At 43.8% G+C, this 26,795-nt stretch overlaps 1 protein-coding gene and 1 pseudogene across 2 annotated transcripts in view; both read right to left on the bottom strand.

Moving 5' to 3' along the window:
* KCNH1 (potassium voltage-gated channel subfamily H member 1) overlaps positions 1-26,795 on the bottom strand; it is a 318,994-nt gene that overhangs the window by 108,095 nt on the left and 184,104 nt on the right. The gene's annotated exons all lie outside the window — the stretch shown is intronic.
* On the bottom strand, positions 4,160-26,230 carry LOC123818292 (annotated as a pseudogene).

Raw genomic sequence — 26,795 nt, 5'->3', positions numbered from 1 at the left:
ACTTATTTTAATGAGACTTAATTACTTCATTTCTTTTAAAGAAAAAAAGAAACTCTTTTTTAAAATATAAATTTCCCTTAAAATAAAATCAGCAGTCTTTTATGATCCCTAATTTCCCATTAGCTTGCTGATTAGAATGAGCTTCTCATCAAGTCTGATGGGTTTGCAGGGGGAAGGTCATGAGCACGCACAACACTGGCACTTGGAGCTCAAAGCAGTCCAGACACACCCTCCCACTTCCATTCCGAGAGATACAGCAAGAAGGGTCTACCAGGGCAGAGGAGCTCAGAAGTGGAGTCTTCTGCTTTCTATGTTAAGGGCAGCCCAGCAAATCCTGACAGGTAAGCGCAGTGACTTCTGTACCCACATATTATCCTTCTCCTGAGAAGGAAACAACGATGAGGTCTTAAAGTCCTACTTTCCTGGGTTCAAATTCCAGCCCAGCCACTGAGAGCTGTGTGGCCAGAAACAAGTTATTTCTTTTTCCCGCCATTTCTGTCAGTTTGACAAAAGGAAAACCATGTGCTCCCTTCCCTGGGTTGTTGGGGGAATTAAGTGAGATACTGTGTATAAGTATCCAGGCTACTGAGCTGGAACATAGAAACCCTTCATGTTATCTTCTCTCTGACTTAATTGCCCTGGAGTCAGCTACCAAGAACACATACACCAGAGAACATTTCATTAAGACATTAACCTCAAACACCTACCCCAAATGGTGACTGACTATGGTCTTTTCATTACATAAATGGACTCAAAATGTATCATTATAGGAAAATATTGGAATCCAGAAAGAGCTGTTTTAAACCAAGCTCGTGATACACAAAAGCCTTCAAAAAGGTCTCAGCATTCCATAAATGCTGTATCTGCGACACTTTGGCTGAAATACTGACTACTTACTCATGCATTGAGGCTACTCATGGATTAGGAGGGGTTGAAGAAGGGTAAGCAGGAGAGGTGGTGGTCGTAGGGAGGGCACGGGTCTGGGAACCACATTAGCCTTTATTGTATTTCAAACAGCCTTCATGACGGTGGCTGCACTGCTCTTGGTCTTCGCTGCTATTACTGGGTTTGCTGATTCTAATGTGATGATGATGGAGTGGGTGTGAAGATAGTGTTTCTATTGGCATGGCAACTGGTGACTAACTTTTCAAATCCCATGTCCTGTGACTTGAAATCCACAGCTATGAGTCTTAGGAAGAAATGGGTAGTAACAATGGGAAGAAAAGAAGTAACTAACTACTCATTGCCATGGCAGGGAGAATACAAGGAATGCACTTTGGAAACAAAAAGCTAAAATGTGGGATCCTGGTTCCTCTACCAACCACAGGATAATCATTCACCCTCTCTAATTTCATCACATATAATGAGTTATCACCTTATAGTTTATTTTTAATAAGTGGGGTAATATAGATAAAATGTTTATCACAGTACCTGGTACATATTAAAAGCTCAATAAATAATGACAATAATTGATAGCAGAGTGGTTAAGGTTATCCCCGGGTTCTTAATTCCACAAACATTAAATGAATACTCAGGTGAGTCAGCTGTTTTGTTAGGAAGCAACATGGTATTATGAAAATAACTCAGGCTCTGAAGAGAAGGAACCCTGGATTTGAATTATTGGTCCTGACACTTACTCAAGTCCCAAGAGGATAATTTCCACCGCTCAGGTTTCTGTGAAGATTCAATGAATTTACATGACAAATGCAATTGCAATGCTGGCATGGGGTAGATCTGAAATAAATCTTATATTTCTTTCTTGAACCACCCAGTATTAACTTCTCTCCATCAGTCGCCCCTGGATTCTAGTCCCTTTAGCCTTGGCTTTGAGTGGATACATCCTATCTGATATGCAGCTTGTGCTTTTCATTAAATAGAAAACTTTCTGGAGTTCAGGAAATGCGGTGGGGCCACTGTGGGGGCACCTTCCTCTGCATCTCGCAGGTGCTCAGGAAGTGCTGCTCTGTAACCACTGAAGAGATTGTCCCAAAGAAGTGAGTTTGCTCAGGTTCGGTTGTCGAAAGTAAGGGTTCTGGACCCAAACGAATGTGGGTGGGGTTTCTCCACACACTACCTCCAATTCTCCAACACTAGCTGAGTGTCCTACGATTCCATCAGATTCTAAGAGCACTGATTCCACAAGCTAAGGGCTCAGTCTCACAGACCGCCCTCCACTTCAGATGCCAGGTGTAAGTCCAGGTTATTACTTGTGCTTCTGATTAGGTATAAATGAGAGGTTTCCACGACCCCCTTCTTGGGTTTGATGAATTTTCTAGAGCTCAGGAAACCCATGTACTCACTAGAATACTGAGGTTTTATTATTTAGTTATCGATTTTTAGAGAAAGAGAGGAAGAGAGAGAAACATTGATTTGTTGTTCCACTTATTTATGCATTCTTGTATAAATAAGAATTTATACAAGATTCTTGTATAAGAATTGTGCATTCTTGTATGTGGCCTGACCAGGGCACAAACCCACAACCTTAGCCTATCAGGATGACGCTCCAATCAACTGAGCTACTCAGCCAGGGACTACAGGTTTATTACAAAGGATGTTAAAAGACACAACTCAACAGCTAGATGAAGAGCTAGCTGCATAGGGCAAGGCTCCTGCACAGGGCGGCATATGGATGTGTTCTGGGTCTCTAACATGGAAGCTCTCCGAACCCCATCTTTTGGGGTTTTATGGAGGCTTCATTATGTAGGCATGATTAATTAAATCATTGGCCAATGGTGACTGAACTCAATCTGCAACATCTGGGGAAGGGAGACTGAAAGTCCCAACCCTCCAATCACGTGGCAGGAGGGAGATGCTGAACCACAACAGAGAAGCAGAAAGAGGCTATGGAGGCAGCTACCCAGACCCAACCAGACAGAACAATGGCAATAAGACCAGGAGACAGTGGGAAATCGACCCCACAAGTTAGCGATGCAGCAGTCTCTCCTTACCCACGGTTTTACTTTCCAAGGAAGCTCTCCAGACCCCATGGTTACCCAGAGTAAAAATTCCAGAAATAAACAATTCATAAGTTTTAAGTTGTGCTCTGTTCTAGGTAGTGTGATGAAATTTGGAGCTGCCCAGCTCCATCCCACCCAGGACGTGAGTCACCCCTTTGTTCAGCACATCCACACTGCATACACTCTGCTTACTACCTGTCTCAGTTATCAGACTGATGGACTGTCGTGCGTATTCTACTTAATAATGGTCCAAAGTGCAAGAGTAGTGATGCTGGCAATTCAGTATGCCAGCAAGACACTGTGAAGTGCTTCCTTTGTGAAAAGGTATCTATGGATAGGTAAAAATACAGTACACAGTATATAGGGTTTGGTACTATCCACAGTTTCCACCAGGCATCCACTAGGAGTGTTACAACTTATCCCCCTGAAATAAGAGGGGCAACTGACTATCCCCTGATGCACGGGACGCTTTGATGGAAATGGCTACTACTCAGCTCCAACTTTCCTGTAGGCTCTATGCCCTCATTCCTCCTCAAGCTGGACGGCCACTGCCTGGGCATAGAAAGTGCCCCCCCAAATCAAGGAATATAAAACACTCACGCATTCCCCATTACATAACAAGAAAAGCCTGCAAACTCCCATTTAATATCCTGCTAAAAATAGCACACATTCCTATACCACACTGACACTCTGCTGTGTTGGTGAATGTCACTTAACAAGCCAAATTCTTACAGGGGAGACAGAGGTTATTTTCAGGTACTTCTCATCTGCGGAATAAAACGTCAGCTCCCACTCTGTGCTAACCCGTTACCAATGCAGTCTGTGCAACCTCATTCCAACCAGTGCTTTAATAGCACAACAGATAAAAGCACATCAATTTCCACAGGCAATTACTTCTGCAAATGAATCAAGAAGGTCAGATAGAGGTCGGAAAGGTCTCTGAATAATTTGTTACTTGCACTTATTTTGTGCTTGCTGAGCTCTTGATTGCAGAGAGACGACCACTCCGTTACAGTTAAACCTGGCTAAAGGTCTAGCTTGCAAATTTGCCAACCCAGGTCTTGCCTTACTTCATAATGAGAGCTCTAAGTTTTATATTTCTTAGATGATTCTTTAATATGAATCATCCAAGAGAATCTAATTAATAAAGCCATTTAAAATAACAGCTAAATATTAAAGCCATTTAAACAAGCGTGTTAACCTTAACTGGTTCTCTTCGTCTTTTCACCTTTCTGGCTTTCTTCCTCCTCTTCACCCTCATGCTCATCCTCATCCTCTTCATTGATTTCTCCATCACATCCAAATTCTTCTACCTACCCATTGACTTCACCTTCATCCTCATACTCTTCCTGCTCACCATTCTCTTCTTCTTCTTCATCCCCTCCATCCACCTTGGCACCTGAGTCAGGGATTTCTCCATTGTCTCTCACAGCCACCCAGGTATGTCAGCTGGGGCAGGTGTTTGAAGACACTCTCAGTCATCATTCAGATTAATAACCCCACAGTTAAACAGATCCAGGTTTTTTAGACTTTTTTAAAGGTTGCAAGGTGCTGCTATTTTCACTGAAGTTTAGATGTGTGAGGTTTGAAAGTTTTTCCTGCTATCCTGTCCAGACCTCCAGAGATTCTATTGTCACTGAGCTCAAGCTTTTTCCATTTAGCTGGTCTAGGGAGGGTTGAAACTGAAATCATGCCCACATGTATTAAACATAAGAACTCTGAGTTCACAACTTTAGTGGTTAATCCCTCCATTTTCACATTCTTTGATTTGCAATTGTCCAGGACAAGTTTGCAAACCAGTTCCTCAGCTCTAGGTCCATGCGTTTCCCTTCCCGCCTCTTCAAACTTAACTGTCTCAGCAAGGCCATCATGAGAGGTGTGCCGGGGCAGAGGCCCAGGGCATGGTCCCAGGCTGTCTCGGAGCCAAGTTACTCGCTGGAGTGAGGGAAAGCAGGGAAGAAAAGGGGCTGGGGCACAGCCCTGGTCTCCCAACCCCTGCCGCACCCAGCACTGTGCTTACAGGCGAGAAGGCGCCTGCAGGAGCTCTCTTCTGAGTTGAAGGATGTTTAGCAGAATCCCTGGCCTCTGACCCACTGATTCTAGTAGCACTCCCCATTTATGATGATGAGAAAGGTCTCCAGACATGCTGTCGGTCCTTTGGCAGACAAATTCCCCCCGAGCTGAGAACGACTGCTCTGCACTCTGCTGCCTCTCCTTGAGTGGATACACCTGCCAGCTGAGGGCGTCCAACAAGAAACAGGACTCCGTGGGATCTAAAGTCCCTCTGACCTCCAGTGAGTGACTATGGTTATAAGTTATAATTGTGGAATTAGAAAAGTGGAAGTGGATGATATTATACCAGATCTATTCATGACAATAAAAACTTGGTCTTTCTCATCTTCTTAGAGACAGAAAGGCAATTTCCAGCCTAAGAGTGATGCCCATAATTGGCTTTAGGGCTTCTTATAAACCCAAATGTCTTTCTTCCATGAAGATTTTGCTCAGGTAAGAAATAATGCTCTTGTCATTACCCCACATGATGGCCCTCTGCTGCCTCCCTCCCACTAACTCTGACACATCAAGGCAGTCAGAGCTGCAACCACGTTGACTGAAGAGTTAAGCACCAACTCTGCTGTTCACTTGCTGTGTGATTCTGGGCAAAGCACTGGCTCTCTCTGAGCTCCACTTTTCTCATCTGTAAAAATGGGATAATACCATCTGCCTTACAGCAGGATTTTGATGAGTTTTCAACGTGATGACATATATGAAGTGCTCCACACAGCCCATGCTCAGCACATACCAGTGTTGCGTTGTTATTCTTATTCAAGATGCAACCCAAAATGTAACTCTTCCAGAAGTGTCCCAGAATCACCACAGCTGACTTCCCCCATGCCACTCCCCTAACTCATGTGAAATGAACTATACCAGATGGGTTCTACTTAGCTGCAGCCAACTTGACCATGACTCTCAGCCAGGGGGCATATTAGAATCACCAAGACAGCTTTGTAAAATGTTCATTTTCCTACATTTGGGTACACCCAGTGGTGAAGCGGGGTGGGAAGAGGGCGAACATGTAGACTTTGAAGAGCTCCCCAGGATTCTTACAGGCACCGGTACCTCATCCCCATCTGTGAGCCTCTAAGCGAGTCTGCAAGTGACCACCGGACGTCCGGTTTTATAAAAGTCTGCCCGTGTCCAACTGCTTTTACAATGGTCAAGGAAAAGAGTATGATGTCTCCATGAAACTGACTATAAAACAACGGGCTTAGCCGTGAAGTGCTTAATAATAATTGGGTACTGATGATTTTAAAAAAGGTGGGGGAAGGGAATAGTTAATTGAAGAATTAGTAACTAAGTTGATGAATGAAGTATTTTTCCATGGAAAAAAATAATTATAGACTAGATTGACATTTTATAGAGACTAAGAACACATCACAGTCTTTCCTTTTTTCTCTTTTCTCCCTTGAAAGAGGAAAGATTCCTAGCATAGAGGGAAAATGGTCATTGAAGGCCTTGAAATTAGCAGGTCATTATTTTTCAGGAAGAGAGACGGCTAAGGAGGGCTGGCCAAGTGTCAGGGGGAAGACATGGAGCCTTCGCCAGGGTTTGAAGAGCTAAGCTTGGAGTGTCCGCCATGGCAGCCAAGGACCAGCCAAGGGTCCCAGGCCTCCCGTCCTTGAAGCACCAGGGCTGCGAGACATTCAAGGGCACCCCGAAGGCAAAGAGAAAAAGGAAAATTAAGCTAAGCAGTGTCAGATACATTGAGTTTTGGAGGAAAAAACAACATTCAACTTGTACTTAGCCATTTCCGTGATTTTCAACCTTTTTCATCTCATGGCACATATAAACTAATTACTAAAATTCTGCAGCACACCAAAAATATATGATATCTTTTGCTGACCTGAACCGAAAAATAGGTATAATTTTGATTCATTCACACTGGACTGTTATTGTTGTGCTGGCTGTTGTCATTTTTTAATTTGACATTATGAGGGAAAAGAGGTCAGCGCCCCTGACGACATAGTTGGGTGTTGTATGTTTTCAAAGTCCTTGCGGCACACCAGTTGAAAATTGATGAGCTATTTGATTACATATCTTACGTACCTTGATAACTTCTCCAAAAAACAACAGTCAGAAACCACTGGATTCTATTCTTCTGTTGATGGTGGTGGTGTTTGTCGAAAAGGCTTTAGGGGTGGATTTCTCCAGATTTCTCACTCGGATTCACCACAGCACCAGCACTGAACTTGGTGGTGGCTCTCGGGGACTGTAAGAATAGCACTTAGCAAAACACAACCAGCCTTGAGGGAAGCAGAAGAAACAACCCCCCAGAGAATTCTGCTGGAGGAGCAAAGCCAAGGCCAGAAGGAAGCACATGGGAATGTGTTCTAAACTTGGAAGTAGACAAAGGGGCAGAAGGCAGGGACAAGGACAACATGGGCCAGAAGACAGGCAAGGTTACTTAGCTGCAACATAGGTTTACAGAAACACAGTGTGCATCTATCTACCTGATCCCATCTGGGAAGTGAGCAAAGAGAGGCCTCCTACATGAGAAGATGCCAGAACTTAGTCATGAGATATTCTGGTAAATGAGGGAGAGGGGGTAAATGGAAACTTCCAGGCAAAGGAATAGCATGGCCAAGGGGGGAAGGTTGAGAGAACAGAGCTTGTCTCAGGAAGTGGACGTCTCTCAGCAAAGCTGGCGCCTAGAACGCAAGGATGGTGGTGGTGTGATTCTAGACAGGAAGTTGGGGTGTGACAAGACCCACATCCCGAAGGGTGTCCTCGGGTTTTATCCTGAAGGCAGTGGAGCTCCTAGTCTACACCTGGTAAGTCTGTCCTTGAACTCAGCACAGACATAACAACCTCAACCAGCACCCCAGGATTCGCATGCTGCTCTAGAGGTGCACGGGGTCCCAGGGGAGGGATCGGAGCAGCCCTCCAGTGGGTGCTCATTCTTACAGCTGCTATTTATGAGTGACAGACTGGTATCACCACAGGAGATGGGATACCAATATACATTACAGAATTAACTTGTTTGCTAATTCCGATAGCAAATTGCCATTCTATAGCTTTTAAAATCTTTTCCAACTTCATTCAGCACAAGGGGAGGGAAGGTGTTTCAGAAGGATGTGTTCACTGAGTGAGGTCTACAGGTTACACACGTGCTAGTGAGCGGACGACTAGAAGCACGTCCTCACCCCCTCCCCGCCCCTGAGACATTGCTCCCTCAGGCATATTGCACAGCAGCAGGGATCCTGGCTCCACGACAGCCTCCGCTTCCAGCACTCAGATTCCGACTCCACCCAGAGAGGCTCCTTGGAGCCAACGGGCCCTTCTGGATGCTTCCCTGACTCTGAAAGGAGGGATGCAGAGATCCCGAGAAGGGACAGGCAGGGCCCTAGGAAGGTCGCCATGACGTTACCAATATGAGGAGGGAAGAGGACATTTTGAGGGGCCCAAGCTCATAGGAAGGGCAGATAAGTAGCCTGTACTCTGCCTAGGAGAGGCATGATTAAAACTCTGCACTGCTCTGCAGTGGGGCCCGGGGTGCACTCTGGTGGGAGAAGGCAGTGAGGCCATCTCTGAGGGGGAGTATTTTATTACTGACGTCAGTTACGAATGCCAGCTCCTGGTGATAATAGAAATAGTCCAACTTGCCGTTGGTATTTTAATATTTTTACAGACTCCACAGCCAGTCGACTCGTGTGGACCACTCCCACCTCAGTCTCACTCTTGGGATGGCCCTGCTCCTTCCAGGTCTCTGGTTTCAACAGGTGGGCTGGGATGTCAGGATGACAAAACTGGTGACACAGGCTTTTCCGAGCCCCATTTGGTGCTTGGTTGTTTAACCAGCAGCAATATGCTTTCTGCTGCTTAGAAACTGTGGATCACCTGCCTTCTTTGGAACTAAAATCTGTCAACTATTTAATCCAAAATTGAATGGGCTTTCAGCTTCAATCTCACGGACAAACTTGACCTCCTCATTCATTCATGTATTCTGCAAACATTTACCCAGCATCTCCCTTGTGATAGGCACGGCACTAGGACTCAGATACAATGTCCAATAAGACCTGCTCCCACATGACTAGATATGTGAGACTCGGTGTGGCTGGGGAGTAATCTAGACCGGGGGTGGTGGAGGGCGAGAGCGAACAGCATGCCCAGAGGGGACTTTGGGAGACACATGGGAGTCAGAAGTGTGGTGGTAGAGTGAGGAAGGAAGACTACCACACAAAGCAACTGGTTCAGCCTTGGAGCCCAGGAATGGGAAGGATGTGGTGAGAGAGGTGGCTGGGCAGGTGCACAGGGACCTGAAGCCTTATGTGCTTGGATTTGACTTCATCAAAGCTTGCTCACCTCACCACACCGCTAGCGTGTGCTATGGACCCATGGGCATTTTAGAGCTTCATTGAATTAATGAGGGTACAGGACTTCCCTTCGCCGAAGAATTTCTATTACTCAGTTATTTCCACCATTTAACTCTTATTGCTTTGGTTAAGCACTAGCAGAGTAATAAAATCACTGAAGATAATCAGCCAGTTGGCCAAATAGCATGGACTGAATGCCTGACTTCCTCCCCGACCAACTCTCCAACTCTCCTTCGACATTTTTTAAATCAGTCCTACCATGGAGGCTAACCACTTTAGTACCAATTCTGCATACCCCTTTCCTCATCCTTCTCAATTCAGTTATCCAAAAGTCTCTACTTCTGATACGTTTCTGCATCCGTTTTCTCCACACCATCCCTGCTGCTTCTTCTAGTGTTCAGAACCATTTTTTTCTTACAGGTCCATATTTCAGTCTCTTCCCAAGCCCCTGTCCTCTCTTCAACCCTCCCAAACCACCTCAAGTCTTGCCTCTACATTGCCACCACTATCTTTCCAAAACACTCCTTTGACCATATCATTCCCAGTTCCACACTTCAGAGGTTGCGTACTGAACTCAGCATCCAGTCCATCCTCCTAAGCATGACACCCACGCACCTGGCTCCAGCCTGCCTGTGCACACTTATCTTCCACTACTCACTCTCACACAGCTACGCTTCGGGTAAGCCTGACCTCCCCTTCTTTGTATGCATCCTGCATTCAGGACTGGCTCTGTGGGCATGCCACCTACGCAGTTGCATGGCCTCTGCCATCATAAGGTTCCATGCTTGGGTGAAGGCTCTGGTGTCCCTGTCTTGGAATTTTTCATCATTTTTGAACAAGGCTTAGCATTTTCATTTTGCACTGGCTCCCATAATTACGTGTTGATTCTGCCTTCTCTTCATCTGTATCTTTACTCATGTTTTCTCTCCATAGAAAGACCTTTATCTGCCCATTCTTCCCTGCTAGAACATGATGCTTCTTTCAAGGCTCAGCTCAAGTGCCATCAAGCCTTGGCCAGCCTCCCCAAGCCTGAAGCATGTGTTCCTCTGGGTTCCCAAAGCACTTGGCTTTTATTTCTGTCTTAGCACTTGTTGCACAAAACTCATAAGCAGTTATTTGCAAACATGACTCGCCCCTCCCCCACTCCCCACACACCACCCAAAGGACCTGCAAGCTGCTTTCAGGTAGGGGTGAGAAGTATTCTTTCACCTCTGTTGCTCTTCAGGGCCTGGCACAGAGTGAACTCAATATATTGTTGATGAACTAAATTTCACTCTCTGTAATAACCAAGTGATTTCTTGGCCACCAGCGTGCCGTGCCCCTGTGAGCTGCCCTCGGACCAGCCCAACTCTGCTGACTGTGCCCATGGTAACTCTTGGCTACACTCAGAACTATGGTCATGTAAGAATGGGCACCAGGCAGCCAATTACCTGAGGAGAGTGATTTGGTAACTAGTGATGACCATGAATAGAAGGAGAAAAAAAATCAACCCAAATTTGAAAGTCAATAGGCCAGCAAAATTTTCTACAAAAGAGAACAAATTCCCAGTCATATATAAAACAGTTTCTAAAGTAAGTGGCACACTGAGATACCCCAAGAGCCTTCCCAAGAGTGAACACTTCCACCCCAAAAGTAGCCAGTGGAGCTCAGCTGTACCTGCTTCACCCCGAGGACCACACTGCACCAAGAGAAGTCCCACCTACCGTGCACATCTTGATCCAGTCATGTCTTCTTCTTGCTAAGACCCTCCAAACTCTCTCTTACTAGAGTCCAAAAAACACCTTAATAAAAAATGCCCAATATTTGAGTGCTTTCTTTGTGCCCAAGCACTATGTCAAGTGTTGTAGAAAGATTATTTCGTTCAATCCTCATAGACCTAGATAAATGGCACTGTTACTAACTCTATTTTAAATATCTGAAAGCTGAGATACAGAGAGGTTAAGTAACTTGCCCCAAGTGCGCCGGAACCGAGTGACAGAACCAAAATTCAACCCAGGCAGTCTGAGGCCTGCACACGTGATCACTGCACTGCCCCTTGCCTACTGGCCAGCCTCGTCCCTCCTGCCTTTCCTCTGTCTCCTGCCCCGCCCTGAAGCCCATCGGAGCTTCTGAATGTGCCCAGTCCACTCACTCAGGATCCCGAGTCCTTGGTCCCAGCATATCCATTATTTTGGTGTATGTGAGCCCCTTAAATTTGGATTTCAAGCTTGGGTGTTAGGACTACTTTTCACTATTAGGAGATTGAGGACAACAAAGAGTTGTTTTTTTTTAATGTGGATTATATCTATTGCTATTCATCATATTCGAGATTAAATTGGAGAAAATTATTAAAATATTGATTTACCTACTTAAGAATAAGAATAAACTCATTATAGGTTAACAGATAACATATTTTATAAAAAACGATAATATTATCCAAAATATTTTAAAAATGAATAAGAAGAGTCTTATTGCTTTACATTTTCCCAAAGCTTTCTAGTGTCTGGTCTAATAGATGACAGCTAGATGTTCACGCCCGCTTCTGCACTCAGTCTGAAGTGGTGCTTCCGGTTGCAGCAGGGGAAGAAAATCCAGTATCACACAGATAGGCAGTTGGAGAAGGAAGAAATATTTTAATAAGATGTTCTTTTTTGATGCTAGCCTAAAATTCAGCAAATGGCAGTTTCTTAGAGTTTAATCTAGAGCCTGAAGCCAAACAAATGAATTTTTCATCCTCTGTTAATAATACATTGGTCAACCTTGTGCTTGGAATAGGTCTTTAACCATACGTAGTTTTGTAACATCATGCACTGATCACTTGGAAAATATGAGTTCATTGAGCTATGCAGGTCTTCCAAAAGTTAACACATTTCATGAAACAGTATAGGAAACCCAATTCATTAATATCACCATCAATCACATCAAACTGTCTGGTTTTGAAAGCTGTCAAACCGATGGTGACAGATACCAGTTTTTCATAATTCTAATTTTTGCTTGAAAGCTTTGATTGCATAATTGGCAACAAATACTGTCAGTTGTTTCCCCTAACGTGATGGGCTCACCTCACCTCACTGGTTTTCAAGAGAACATCTGCCAAATAGCCCAGTGTGAATGGCCACAGTTTGTCAGTTGTTCTCGCAAGTAAAAATGTACTCGAGAACAATGAAATCAGTGTGAGAGAAAACAACAGCTCTTTCAGCTTAGAGTTCAACTGCGCAAGAGTTTTCCCCTGAAGCCACCACCATACTTCAGTGTGCAGAAGTGCTTCATGAGTTCTTCTCATTTTGTCATGCAGAATATTAAAATACACACTCAAGGGCCGAGATTCAGTAATTTAATTATTTGCATTGCTTCATCAAGGGCATTGGTAAGTGCAACCGGATTCTTATTTTTCAGTGAGTACACAGCAGTGAAGGATATGATGGGAACTCTATGGTTTGGGATGGTCTTTATTCATGCTGAGGCACCACTGTTTTACACACCACTGCTTTTGCATCATCAGTACACATACCGACAAGATAAAACAAATAAATAGCCCTGGCTGGCATAGCTAAGTGGATTGAGCACGGGCTTCGAACCAAAGTGTCGCAGGTTCGATTCCCAGTCAGGGTACATGCCTGGGTTGCAAGCCATGACCCCCAGCAACCGCACATTGATGTTTCTCTCTCTCTCTCTTTCTCCCTCCCTTCTCTCTCTAAAAATAAATAAATACAATTAAAAAATAAAAAACAAATACTGTCTTAGTATTATTATGTAGTTTTTTTTTATCCTCACCCAAAGACATTTTTTTTCATTGCTTTTAGAGAGAAAGGAAGGGAGAAAGAGAAAAACATCAATGTGAGAGAAAAGCATTGATTGGTTGCTTCCCATACATGCCTGGACTAGGAATCAAACCTGAAACCTAGCTATGTGCCCAGACTGGGAATTGAACCCACAACCTTTTGATGTTCTAACCAACTGAGACACACTGACCAGGGCTTACTATATAAACAGCTTGACCTCACAAGCTTCCTGAAAATGTCTTGGGGACCCCCCATGGACACACAGGCCACACTTTGAGAACTGTTGCTTTATGTTCCTTTCTAGAGCCATCTCATATGTTACTACCCTGAGGAACTGTACCACCTCCCCTTCTGCTGAGCCATCACCACTACAAACTTCTGGCAAAGTCCCTAAAACATTTTATTACAGATAGTTAATTATATCATCTTTCTCTCCCACAACTATCAGTTTTTTTAGGCAGTCATCCTGTTTTGTTTATCTTTGAATATCCAGGCCTTAACAGTACCCTTCCCAGGCACGTAGGAAGTAGTTGATAAATGTTTGTTGACTGACTAAATGAGTGAACAACTTGTATGGCAGGTTGTATTTTCTATAGACGGTCGCAACAATATGTCCCATCACACATGCTCTTCTATAATCTCACCGCACACCTGTCAATGGGTCTGTTCCCCTCATTTTTACCCCAGCAGGCCTTTGTAGCTGCATCAGTCTATAGAGCATGGTAGGACAGACGCTGTGTGACTTTTAAGGCTGGGACTTCAAAGTGCCATGTGTTTCTGCCTTGATCTCTTGGGACACTCATACTTGGAACACAGCCTGTACACTACGAGGAAGTCCAAGCCTCTGTGAAGAGCCCTACCTGGAAGGCAACCAGGGTCCCTGGCTCAAAGCCCCCACTGGGTTCCCAATCTATATCCAGGGCCCAAATTGCCGTCCATGTGAGTGAGTCATCTTGAAAGAGGTGATCATCTAGGCCCCAGGACATCTAAGCTTACTGACAGCATGTGTAACAGAAAGAGACACTGCCTGGCTGCAGATTTATGAGTTAGATAAAAACTTGCTGCTCTTTTGGATCAGTAAGCCTTGGGGTCATTTCTTACGCAGCAGCAGGTCATCAGTATACCTTAGAACTGAGTGATCCACCTTCCTGAGCTGCCACGTCATTCAAGACAGAAACTATGCTGGTTCGGCCCCAGTGCTCCCTGACCACACGGGCACAAGGGCCTTGAACATGGTAAGGGCTCAAAATATATTTGTTGACCCGAAGTCAGCACTTTTTTGATGCCACATATCCAGTTAAATACAATCAATATAATTATGGATTTTACACAGAAATGGAGAAAACAATCTCATTCCCTCAGGACACAAATTAAATACTACCCTCCCCGTTATGAAATGACATGTAATATATAAAACACGAGTCAAAAAATCCTAGTCCTAGTCTCCCTACCTTTTCCCCCATGAACTAAGCTACGGAGAGATTCAGACAATAATTACTAGAGAAATATCTTCCTCGCCCCCTCCTTGCCAGCCTAGGAAATCAGACGAGGGAGACCACAGAAGACAAGGTGAACAGAGAAAACATTGGCATGTATATTTCTGTGATCATTTCAATTTTTAATCAACCCTGCGTAATTTACAGCTTAACATTATCAGCTAAATTAAGACAAAAATTATATTATGTATTTTTAGCTCTAATTTACAGACTGTAAAGGAAACTTTACAAGGTTTTGTTTATCTCAAGAAAATACATACTTTGAGTGTATCAGTAGGAGTAAACCAAACAGTGGCAGTGGAAGCTATTCCAAAAAAATTGGGACCAAAGAGTTTGTGCTGGTGTCATTTGGAAATACCATACCTCATACACTAAGTTTGGGTTCGTAGCCATGGTTGAGGGTGGCATGTTAAAACCCAAAAGTGTGTTACCGGCAGAGATCGACTAACAAATGGTAACTTTCAAGACTTCTTGGGCAGCATTTATTTACAAAGGTAAAAACAAAGTTCAAAACCAAAAAAATTCCTTGAAATAAAAGAGTATAGCATTACAAAGACATATTAACCTTACACATTAACACTTTTCAGGCTTCTAATAAAATAGCACTTTGGGTTGCTAAGACAAAAAAAAACATGTGCAATCAATGACATTAGTGAAAATCTATATTGGAGGTGTTTGCCTAAAAATGTTGGGTAAATCTGTGGCTAAGGAGGCAGCATCGGTACGACTTCCAAGTGACGCCACAGGTTAACACACCAGGCTAATGAGAGGAGAGACCACTCACAGCCCAAATAAAACGAGCAAAGTACTTTTCACTGGGACTTGACAAGTGCATTATAGTGCAGACACGGCCGCCTTTCAGTACATATGTGATTGACAAAATGCTGATATGAAGGAAGGATCCTCTTTTTTTATGCTTGTTGCCAAAAGACACAAGTAGCTCTCAAATGTATAAAGCTAAGACGAATTACGTTACCCACAGATGTAGTCTGGAGTTTAAGTGTTGTGTAGGAGCAAGTTCTGATGGCTCAGCTGTAATAATAGGAGAACGCTCTGGAGTGATAACCCAGGTTAATACACTTGCACCAGAATGTAAATCAATGCACTGTTGGCTTTAAGAAAGACTTGCCTCAAAAACAAGTCAGCTAAACTGAACATCATACTTAGTGAGCAGTAAAATTGTGTGAATTATATAAAGGTAAATGAGTTAAAATCATGATTACTCTGAGTGGGCAATCGAGAAAGCCGCTAATCATGGACAACAATGAATATTGTCGGATGGCTATTGAGAGGAAAATTCTGTCGAGAACATGTGCAGTGCCGAATCAAGGCTTAGTGTTCTGCAGGGTGAGCGACCAGGGTGGTCCCGACTTTCTGAAGACATGAATTAGACAGCCAGACTTCTTCGTCTGTCCTTGCTAGTTGAGTTATCTCAATACTTCCATGTAAGGGAGCAACATGCTTTTCAATGGCAGATTAGATTGAAGACCAAAAAACAAAAGCTAAAAGCTTGAAAGAACAGTTTCCATAGTTCATGACACGTTCCAGAATTGAACAATGATCAGTGAAGGAGGAGATGGAATTGACACAGCACATCTGCAAAAAAGTCATCACCCAATATTTTCTTAATTTAGTAGAATGTTTTGAATTTCTTTTCCTAGATTTATGCATAGAAAATTCTATGGATTTGGGGTTTTTTTCATGAAAAGATCATTTAAATTTAATATTTTTAGAACTGTTACTGATGAAGAACTAAGGCTGAATTTTGAAAACACAGCACCATTTGCTTCACTTTAGATAAAAATTAAAAATAGACCTTCTGAACAATGCTAACTTTGCATCTCTTTTTTCATTCCTGTCAACATGAGATTAGACCACCCAGAGGCTCTGTATGCCAATCCCACCACCCTAAGGAGAAATTCAGCGGTCAGATCCTGAATGACCTTGAATGTCCTTCATTACATATCTAAGAACATAAGCCATACACACTTCCATGATGGCCTTTTCTCCTACCTCCAGGCCCTAGAGGAGGAGGTTTTATTCCTTAGTCCTGCAAGCAGTTTTATTCCATTCTTCAGTAATGATTCATTGTTATTCAGCAAGTCATTGCAAATCATTTCTGAAAGCGCCTGCTCTTCAGTAATGGGGTTTAGCTGAGGGTGGCTCGGAAGATTACATGCTGCTGTCCTAGAGATGTGGAGCTACCTGGGAGTGGGGCTTAGGGCCCTCTGCCATGGATGGGCAGTTCCCAGAACCACATTTTAGAAAAGGCAGGTGAGTCATCCACAGCCCGCTTTTATTCAGCATGCTTTTGCTGAGTGCCCAAACCCTGGCTTGTGCCCTTGATGTATTCCATTTGGGCCCATTGTCTGTGCCTGATATTGTCTGTCCCCAAGAATGGCATTTTTGTCAATTCAACCTAGATTAGATAAATTAGCAAGCAAGAAGCAAGTTTATATATGCACGGTGTTCATTCAAAGTGCATAGTATCATTTAATATGAGGAATTGCATTAGACTCGTAACTTCATTGAGTTATGATCGTGGAATGACAAAAGTGCAAGTGTAATGGGAATTTTTATTATAATCACTTGCGTGTCAACTAAAAAATGTGAAGTGTTTGCGATTCCTTTTTATCAGTGTTCTGAATATGTTTACTGAAATATAAATTTATGCCTGTTGATTCCAATAAAAATTGGAGCTTGTATTTTTATTCACCTTTTTTAAATTTAATTTTTTAAATTCAATTTCTATTTTGACAAAAGTTATTAGTCTGAGATGGATTACATGTCTTTATTTTTAAGTTTTTTAGCATTGATTTTTAGAGCAGCAGTAGACAGAGAGAAAGAGCGAGAGAGCGCGCGCGCGCGCGTGCGCGAGAGAGAGAGAGAGAGAGAGAGAGAGAGAGAGAGAGAGAGAGAGAGACATCCACTTGCCAGTCCCCTTGTTTATGCATTCATTGCTTGCTTCCTGTATGTGCCCTGACCAGGAATCAAACCTGCAACCCTGTCTCACTGGGATGATGCTCCAAACAACTGAGCTACCCAGGCAGGACTGGATTAGGTATCTTAACAGATCAAAAACTAGTTCTTGAGAAGCAGGGCATAAGAGAGCTGAGAATAGTATGCTACTGTTGTTAGCTTTTATTTGTGGAGGAGACTACAGTCCCGTGATCAGTAAACGTGCTCTGAGCTCTGTCCTCCTTGCAACAATATGTTTATTGGGAGCCATCCACACCCCTTCTCCTGGCCCTCTTCTATCCCTCCCTATACCCGGGACTTCACAAGGTGGTGCCCTCTGGAGTTAGTAATGCTTCTCACAGAAAAAAAAAAATAAAGTGAAAACAACAAAGCTGGAACCTCACATCAGCCCAACTCATTTTAGACAATAAAGTCAAGTGTAGGCCAAGCAATGTATGGAGCGTGGCATCTTACCCCTCATGGGAAAGAGAACTTCAGGTTATTTTTGCCTTCCCATATTTTTTAAAGGAAGCACAACCATTGAAAGAAGAAAGCTGACAACCTCCAGTTCAGCTTTCAGGATTTCAGTTGAGAAATCAAAGAAGTATTTTTATTCTCACCATGAAATTATCTGCTAAAGCAATTCTGCAGTCACTCTGAATACATACAAACTCAAATGACTTACACTCTGAAAGTTACATTTCCAACTGACAACGTGCAAAAAGCAGCTTTGCCAAATGTGCCCTCGTGTGCAGAGCCCAGTGAGCAATTACCTGTCCCTCCTGACCAAGCTGTGCCGGCACGGAGCCTGGGCAGCGCCTTTGCCAAGTCCGCCCGTGGCCCGCAGGGCTGGTGCACGGCAGCTTGGAATCTGATAGGAAACACATTCACCGACAAAAAGCTAGTTTCTTAAACCTGGGTGGAACATAAATTTACTTTTTAAAAGCTCGATAAATACAACTCTAACCTTTAAAAAATATCAGCTTGCAAAACCCTTCATGACTAGGTATTCTCTGTTTAACTTGTAATTTTTTATCATGCCACAAACATGAGCAGATTTGACTACTTTCCAAGGGTCCAGTTGGACAGCTGGAAAGATCAAAGATAAATAAGACAATTTCTATGTAAAAGAAGATTTTGCTATATAGTAAACAGTAATTACTGTAATACTTTATATTTGTACATGATGGTTTACATTTAAACACCCCAAGTGCCCCTGCCCCAATGAAATAGACAGGAAGGCTTATTGCCATTTCCCCAAAGAGGAACTGGAAAACAGAACGTATTAAATCATCTGGTTCCATTCAAATCACAAAGGACAAACCCAGAATACAGTGGCAGCTAAGACCATGGCTTTGGGGTCCGGTGGATCTGGGGTCACAAACCAGTTCCAACAGTCATCACCTTCGCTGGTTGTTTTGGACATACTGGCTCATGTGTGCGTCTTGTTCTAATCTGTCATACGGAGATAAGTAACGCCTGTCTCCGTGGGCTATTGGAGGATTCATTGAGAAAATGTTTGTGAAGGTGCGAGGAACTCAATAAGTGATGGTGGCTATCATTACTTCATCAAAAGCCCTTTCTTAAGCCCCCATTTATATGTACAGAAATATGCAGAAAATATCATAAACCCAGCATCTGGCAATGTCACACAAAGACAAATAGGCAAAGGACGTAAGTCAGTAAAACAAAGGGACACACCAGGCACTGATAGGGACTGCCTCCTCGATGTTCCCAAATAACACCTAAGTCTCAGAGCACTTAAAGGGATATGCCGTCAGCGTCAAGCTCTCTGGCTGCCCCACCCCCACCCCTTGCTGGTGGACTGTGGATTCCAAGTCAGTTTTATTATTTTGCTAAATCCTTACTTGATACTGTACAAGCACTGACAGAGATGATGGAGCCAGAAAACGAGAGCCATGGTCCTCACCCTCGGGGACCGGCAGGCAGTTAACAAAGGCGTGCTGAGGTAAAGGAGGCTGTTAATGGTTAGACTGTTCTTTTTGGGACTTCCCAGTTATCTTTCTGTTATTGTTGTTTAGTTTACTTCCATTTTGGTCTGAGAGCAGACACTGTATGATTTCTAGTCCTTCAAATGTGTTAAGATGTGCTTTATGGCTCAGAATCCGGTCCATCTGGGTGAATGTTCCAGGTGAGCTTGAGAAGAGAGGGTGTTCTGCTGTCGCTGGATGAAGCAGGAGTTCGCAGATGTCAATTACACCCAGTTGATCGATTGCAGTGTTGAGTTCGATTGGGTCCTTACCGACTTTCTCCCTGCTGGATCTGTCCATTTCTGACGAGGGGAATTGAAGTCACCCATTATGACAGTAGATTAATCTATTTGTCCGCGCAAGTCTATCAGTTTTTGCCGCATCTAGTTTGACACTCCGTTGTTCGGCACATGCACGTTAAGTATTGTTATGTCTTCTTGGAGCACTGACCTCTTTATCATTGTGTAAGGCCCCAGATTGTCCTGTCTGAAATGTGGTTCTGGGGACTGCTGTGTCAAAGAGCCCTAGGGCTCCCCTCCCACCCAGGGTGTACATCGCTGGGACAGCCGCCTCCAATCCTCTGAGCCATCCTCATCTAAATCCCATTGTTCTAGAGCAGACACTTTCAGAAACAATTTGCCATGACTTTCTGAACGACAATGAATCATCATTACTGACGAGTGAAATAAAAATGCTCCCAGAATGAACAAATAGAACATTTTCCTGTGGGGTCTGGAAGGAGGAAAAGAAAGCTATTATGAAAGTGTGTATGGTCTATGTAGGTATGTTTTGAAGGATGTTCAAGGTCATTCAGGACCTGGCCCCTGCATCTCTCCTTAGGGCAGTGGGACTGAAACACAGGCTCTCTGGGTGGTCTAATGCTGTTTACATTCTGGCCACCTGTGTGGCTGCCCCGCTGACCGCCTCTTCATTCATGTAGCCATTAATCTCGCCCCCTAAAGTCTATTCTCAGTAGAGCAACTGGACTGACTTTTAAAACCTCAGTCAAATCACACCCTTATGATTCTCCATTTCAGTCCAAATGAAATCAAAGTTCTCATGATGAACTAGAGACCTTTCTGTCCCCTCCCATCTCTCCAACCTCATCCTTCCACCCCGACATCCTTGCTGGTCCCTGAGGACACTCTCCTCCCTCAGGGCTTTTGCACTGGCTGGTAGCTCCACGGGAAGGTTCTTTACCGAAATGACTATCCTTAACTCTGCATCTCTGTCAAGTCTTTGCTCAACAGTACTTTTTCCAAAAGGTTTCTCAAAGAGGTTACAACATCACAACCCACTCCCAACACCTCCCTTAGGCACTCCTGATTTTCTTTACCAAACCCTGACACACGCACACTCCCACAGCACTCACGGCCTTCTAACAAACACAGAAACTTATTCAGTTGAATCACTCAGACTCTCATGTAGCCCTTGTGATGTGCCAAGCATTGTTCTAAGCTCTTTATAAATAATTTAGTATTTTCAATGTTTTATTGATTATTTTCGGACTTCTTCCACTCACCTACTAGTTCTATAAGGGTAAGGAGCTTTGTTTTATTCATTACTGTGCTTAATAAATATTTATTAAATGAATGATTCTCTCACTAGTTCCTTTCACAAAACCATCCCTGAGGTTCCCTTAAACATCGGAAGCGCTGGTGTTTCTCTGCCTTTGTGTAGGCCACGCCCACTCCCTGGCATTCTTCTCCCCTCTCATCCACGCTACACACTCCTACCGCCCTTTAACTTCACTTCAGCAGCACTTCCCATGAGAACTGTCTCCTGACTGTGTGCAGACACAGGCAAGGGCTCCTTCCTCAGTGTAGCCAGGTCAAACCAAGGATGCTTTCCAAAGCAACTTAGTTTGGGCAAATAAAGGCATCTGCGTTCTCCTTGAGGAGACAGTTGCCTGGAAGGTCAAGGCACGGAACTGATACCTGAGCTTCAAACCCAGGGTGGGTCAGGACACACCATGATATAGCACTTGCCTAGAGGGTAGCTTCTCCCCATGCGCTGGGTAGGAATGAACCAGAGCCTGTGCTGATCGGGAGAGGAGAAAGAAGGGAAAAAGAGAAACCAGCTGTTTCTGCCGCCCAAAGGAGCAAATTTTAAAATGTTTAAAAGTAAACAACTAAGTTTTCCGAAAAAAAGTGCGCAAACACTTCCCATGGAGAGTTTAGAAAACAAGGTCAATCTAAGATGACTGAGGCGCTCAGACCACAACTGCCCCAGTGACTACAGAACTGCAACTCTTTCCTTCACCTCCTGGAGGGACCATTGTAATGTATTTGCTGCACAGCATTCTCCTCCTCTAGCACTCTCACGAGGTGTGAGAGTGTCCTTTCAAAACTCCTAAAGGCCAGTAAAACTGCCCGGGCTTGACCAGAGTTGAGATTCATATGCAGGGCAACACCATCGTTATAATTAAGAAACATGCTCAGGTAACCAACCCTGGTTTTAGACTTCCAGAAATAATTCTTTGATTTCTCAGGCACGATCTCCTTAAAAGCTACAAAAGAGCTTTATAAATACCTACTAATTATGGCCCTTCAATTTTCTAGAAGTTCAAGCATGGATTTGAGAAGGCATGCCTTTGCCACAAAGATACCTTGCAAACAAAGACTGCTCCAAACACTTTCTTTGTGGCTTAGCCAGGGAAAATACTGTTGTCAATTTCTAATTGATGTTTTATTCTGCTTAAGTTCAAATGTTTCAATACATAGGATCTTGGATAAGTCAACTCCAGTTAGGGTTAGAAATCATGGCCTTTTCATTATCTCCACCCATCAGCGACCCAAATTCATATTCAGAAAATATATCCCCGCTTTTGGATTTACAGAAATAAATTCTTTCTAGGCACAATTTTGTTGAAAGCCTCTAATGAGTTTTGTAAACGATCAGTCTTTCCAAGGAGGGTTGAAATCAAATGAAGGTAGAACTGAGAGAGAGAGCTGAGATTATTCTCAGGCAAGCGAACAGGCACTTTCCATCAGCAAACAGTGAAGGGAGTTGCAGAGCTCTGAGCAGACATCGAGCGGGCTGGCTGGGCCGTGGCTGGGAGCCTGATGGGGACAGGAAGACGAAGTCTGACAGCCGGGAAGTCTGACATCTACTGCCACTTCCTCCTGCAGCATCCTTGACGAGGGTCACCAAGAGTCAGCCTCCCCCTCTCAGAGAGCTTCCTGGTCTGTCTCTTCTCTTACTGACCATGTCAAGTGTCGGGAAAATGTCCCCTCTGGTTTTTTTCTGTTGGGTGTAGCTGTACCTTCCAGAGATATGCAGAATAAATCTATCATTTCTCCTACATGCACTTCTTCAACTATTTAGAGCAGCACTCTCTGACAGAACATTCTGCAGTGATGGAATCGCCCTGCGTCTGAGCGCTGTCCAGTATGGCAACTGCCAGCCACCGGTGGCTCTGGAGCCTGCAGAACGTGCTGGTGTAACTGAGGGATTAATTCTTAAAAATGTATTTAATTCTAATCAATTAAAATTTAAATAGTGGCATGTGGTTAGTGGCTATCATATTGAATAGTGAAGATTTAGAGACATTTTTCACGACCTCTTTACCAAAAATCTTCCCTTGCCCTGGCCGGGTGGCTCACTTGGTTGGAGCATCATCCTGCACACCAAAGGGCTGCTGGTTCGATCACCGGTCAGGGCACATATCTAGGCCGCAGGTTGGACCCTGGGTTAGGGTGCTCACAGGCTCACAGGAGACAGCCAATCGATGTTTGTCTCTCTCTCTCTCAAATCAATAAACATATCTTTGGGTGAGGATAAAATTTTTTTTAAAAGATTTCATTTATTCATTTCTTAGAGAGGGAAGGGAGGGAGAAAGAGAGAGAGAGAAACATCAATGTGCGGCCGCTGGGGGTCATGGCCCACAACCCAGGCATGTACCCTGACTGAGAATCGAACCTGTGACACTTTGGTTTGCAGCCCGCGCTCAATCCACTGAGCTATGCCAGCCAGGGCTAGGATAAGATTTTTTTTAAATCTTCCCTTTTTCAGGTAAATAGTCGTTGTTTCTTTAACAGTTTCTCAAACAAAATGGCTTCCAGAACCTTCTTATACAGTCAGTCCTCTCAGAATATATCCTGATTTACTGAATTCCTACACTGTTCTAAAACAGAGACCTCCCGGTGAGGTCTGCAGAAAAGGTCATGGCCTCTGTCACATTCTGGTCAGATGTTCAGTAATCCTCTCCTTAAACCTACATACCAGACACTCAAGCATTTGAAGCTCAAAGGAATAATTCCAACTATGTTGGCATAATTTGATGAGCCCATTTTCCCAGTTCTTCAGTCTTCTCAGATCTTCTATTTTTAATTCCTCTATTATGGTTTGTTTCATTAGGCTTGGAGGATTTGTGGCTCTCAAGAACATTGGAACATATGAAATGCCTTCCATATTATACAGTAAATCAAACAGCAAATTACAATTACTATACTCTTCTTGGCATTGTTAAGCAGGTGCTGCATTTCTCAAAAAAAAAAAAGGTATGTATAAGTTGAATTTTAGGAATTTAAATCATTTTAGAGATACTTTACCATCTTTGCAGATAGTTCTTCAAAGAACTACCAGATCCCTAAACATCATAGCTTTAAGGTTCTCTTTTCTTTACTCTAGATTATTAGTGATCTGTAACAATACCCGGGAAGTATTAAGACAGGACTATTTTCAGGAATTTGGGTAAATACACTTATTTGCAAAGACCATTTTCAAGATGAATAATAACCCTAACAGAGCGGAGAATTACTGAATGTGTTGTGATTATAAATCAGATTTCTAAAAGTAGGGTACAACCTCAGAATTATTTCGCTAGATAGAAAGAGTTTATTACAAAGCCACCTTGCATGGCTGACAGAGGGCCCCTCGCCCCACCCCTTGGTAAGCTTCTGCGCATGGGCGATAAAGCCTTCTAAAAACAGAAGAGGAGAAATGGGCCGTCATCAGCAGAGTGCCGACAAACTCATACCCACACAATGCCTTTCGTTCCTTCTAGTAAGCAATCCTTCACCAAATTTATGTACCAAATAATTTGGGTTTGTTCAAGAAAAATAAACAGCCACATTTTCACATGTAGGCATACACAAACAAGAGTCTCTTGCATCTCTCTAAGCCTCTTAGTAATCTTGAAAAAAAAAAATAGTTTAGGCCCAGAGTTCAGCCCCTTACCCTGTAAGGCCAAGTATTAATTTTAACACCATCAGTAAAAGTCCACAGGCCATTAAATACATTCCCATGTGGCAGAACCCCATGAGGTATAATTAAAATTTAACCAGAAAATACCTGTGAATTCAAGGGAAGCATTACCTTCTTAACATTTACCCTTTCAGAGAAATCTTTTATCTAAATGATAATTACCTCGGATTCAGGCTTTTCGTAGGCACTCACTGTGAGGTGCGAGAAGGCCCTCCAGTCGGTCCAGGAGAAGAGTGGTATGGGACAGCCTGGGAGGAAGGGACAGAGGGAAGGAGGCAGAAAAGGACCCAAATCCCCCTCTTCTTGGAAGACACCAGGGCCCGAAAGGTGGTGGGGCGTTTTAGACCACAGAAACAAAGCCACCAAGTACTTATGGAAAACCCCACGTGATAATAGCTTGAAACTTAAGAGAAACTGAACCAGAGTGAATAGTTAGGGGGGAAACATTAATGGGCTTAATTAATGACTGTTGGCAGCCCCTTTATTTAGAACTGGTGGTGGGGTGCAGACGTGTTGGGCCCCTAAAACACTGGCTTCGATGAGAACGGGTCCTTGTGAAAATCTGACTTCTGTATCGGCTTCCACATAGGCTTTCGTGTTTAATAAGTAAAAACAATGTGCAAACTCCTTAGCTACATAAATGGCCACCCCACAGAACCTACAGGGAAGCGAGCAGAGCTTCACTCACAGTGTCGAAGGTGGATAGGTTCGTACTTGACACTGGCTACAAAACCATCAGATGTTATTTCTATTTCTGACCACTTGTGTTGAAGTCTAACCAATTTTTAAGAGGTGGCACAGCAGTTGTGTAACCTTACTGAGCATAAACAGGAAGCCTGCCAAGAAACTACCCAAAGTCCCAGAAGAACGCTGATGCACTTTGGCGGAGTCCAAGGGGAGTCACAGGAAATTCTTATCTGTCAACCGTCCCTCGCAAGTTACTGTAGAGCAAAAGAATTCTCCTCCCTCATCCATCCTTACCAACAACCTCTTCTTCCTAGAACGCCCCAGAAAGGACTCTAGACTACAGCCATGCTAAGCTGATCCTGTCCCGATCGTGAACTTGAAACACATGTGCCAGGCACAGTATTTGTGCAGCAAATCTAAGATAAAAAGGACACGCGAGGTCTCATGGGAGAGGCAGGTTCATGAATTGCAGTGCAGAAAGGCAAAGCAGGCAAACACTGTAAAGATAAGTGATGAAAGGTCAGTGGCAGCGGGGACAGCCTGGCAGACATGCTGGCTGCTGAGAGCAGCACATAAATCAATTAAGCGTGTCCGGGGTGGGGGGGCAGGGAAAGTTTGACTCACTGCCTCTGCCTCAGGTCAGGACCCTCGTTATTTGTTATTAGACAATTCTAATAGCCTCCTTAATGGGTCTCTGCACCTCCAAGCTTACTTCACCTATTCCAGTCCATTCTCTAAAATACCTGCTTCAGATCTTTCGGTGACGCCCAGCCACCTGCAGAAGTCCACACTGTTCACCATGGCTCACGGCGTTCTGCATGACTTGAGCCCGTGCCATCTCTCTGGCTTCTTTTCTGCCAAACCCAAGGCCTCGCAGAAGCTCCTGGAGGTCCCCAGAGACTCCACGCTCTCGAGTGCACCTGGGCCTTGGCACCAGGTGCTCTCTCTGTCCAGAACAACTTCCTTGTCTCAGTCTGGCTAATTCCCATTCATTCCTGGAGACTCAGCTCTTTAATGTAAAATCTTTAAAAATAAAAATGTAAAACCTTTTAAAATATATATAAAATCTTTTTTAAAAAACCTCAGATGACAGACTTTAAAAAACTCTTTTGTATTCATAGTGGGAGGAATTTCCGTAGCACTCTTAGGCTAGATTCTTTCTCCAGGACAAACAAAGGACCTCTTGACTATCTAGCTAAAGGGAGGTCTATCTGGGCTAAGGAAATGACCCCAGGACCCATGAGCAAGCTACCCAGGGCTGGGAGAGCAAGGCGTGGGTGGGGGGCTGTGTGGGCACCCACACGCACACACACGCTGATGTTTTCCAAAAGGCTCCTCCAGGGAAAACCCGATCACGTTTATCTTC

This window comes from Phyllostomus hastatus, unplaced genomic scaffold (genome assembly GCF_019186645.2).
Source record: "Phyllostomus hastatus isolate PE091 unplaced genomic scaffold, TTU_PhHast_1.1 phas_contig_283, whole genome shotgun sequence".
Lineage (NCBI taxonomy): Eukaryota > Metazoa > Chordata > Mammalia > Chiroptera > Phyllostomidae > Phyllostomus > Phyllostomus hastatus.
Note: the sequence above shows the minus strand (reverse complement) of the source record. Positions and strands in the feature narration are given on the sequence as shown.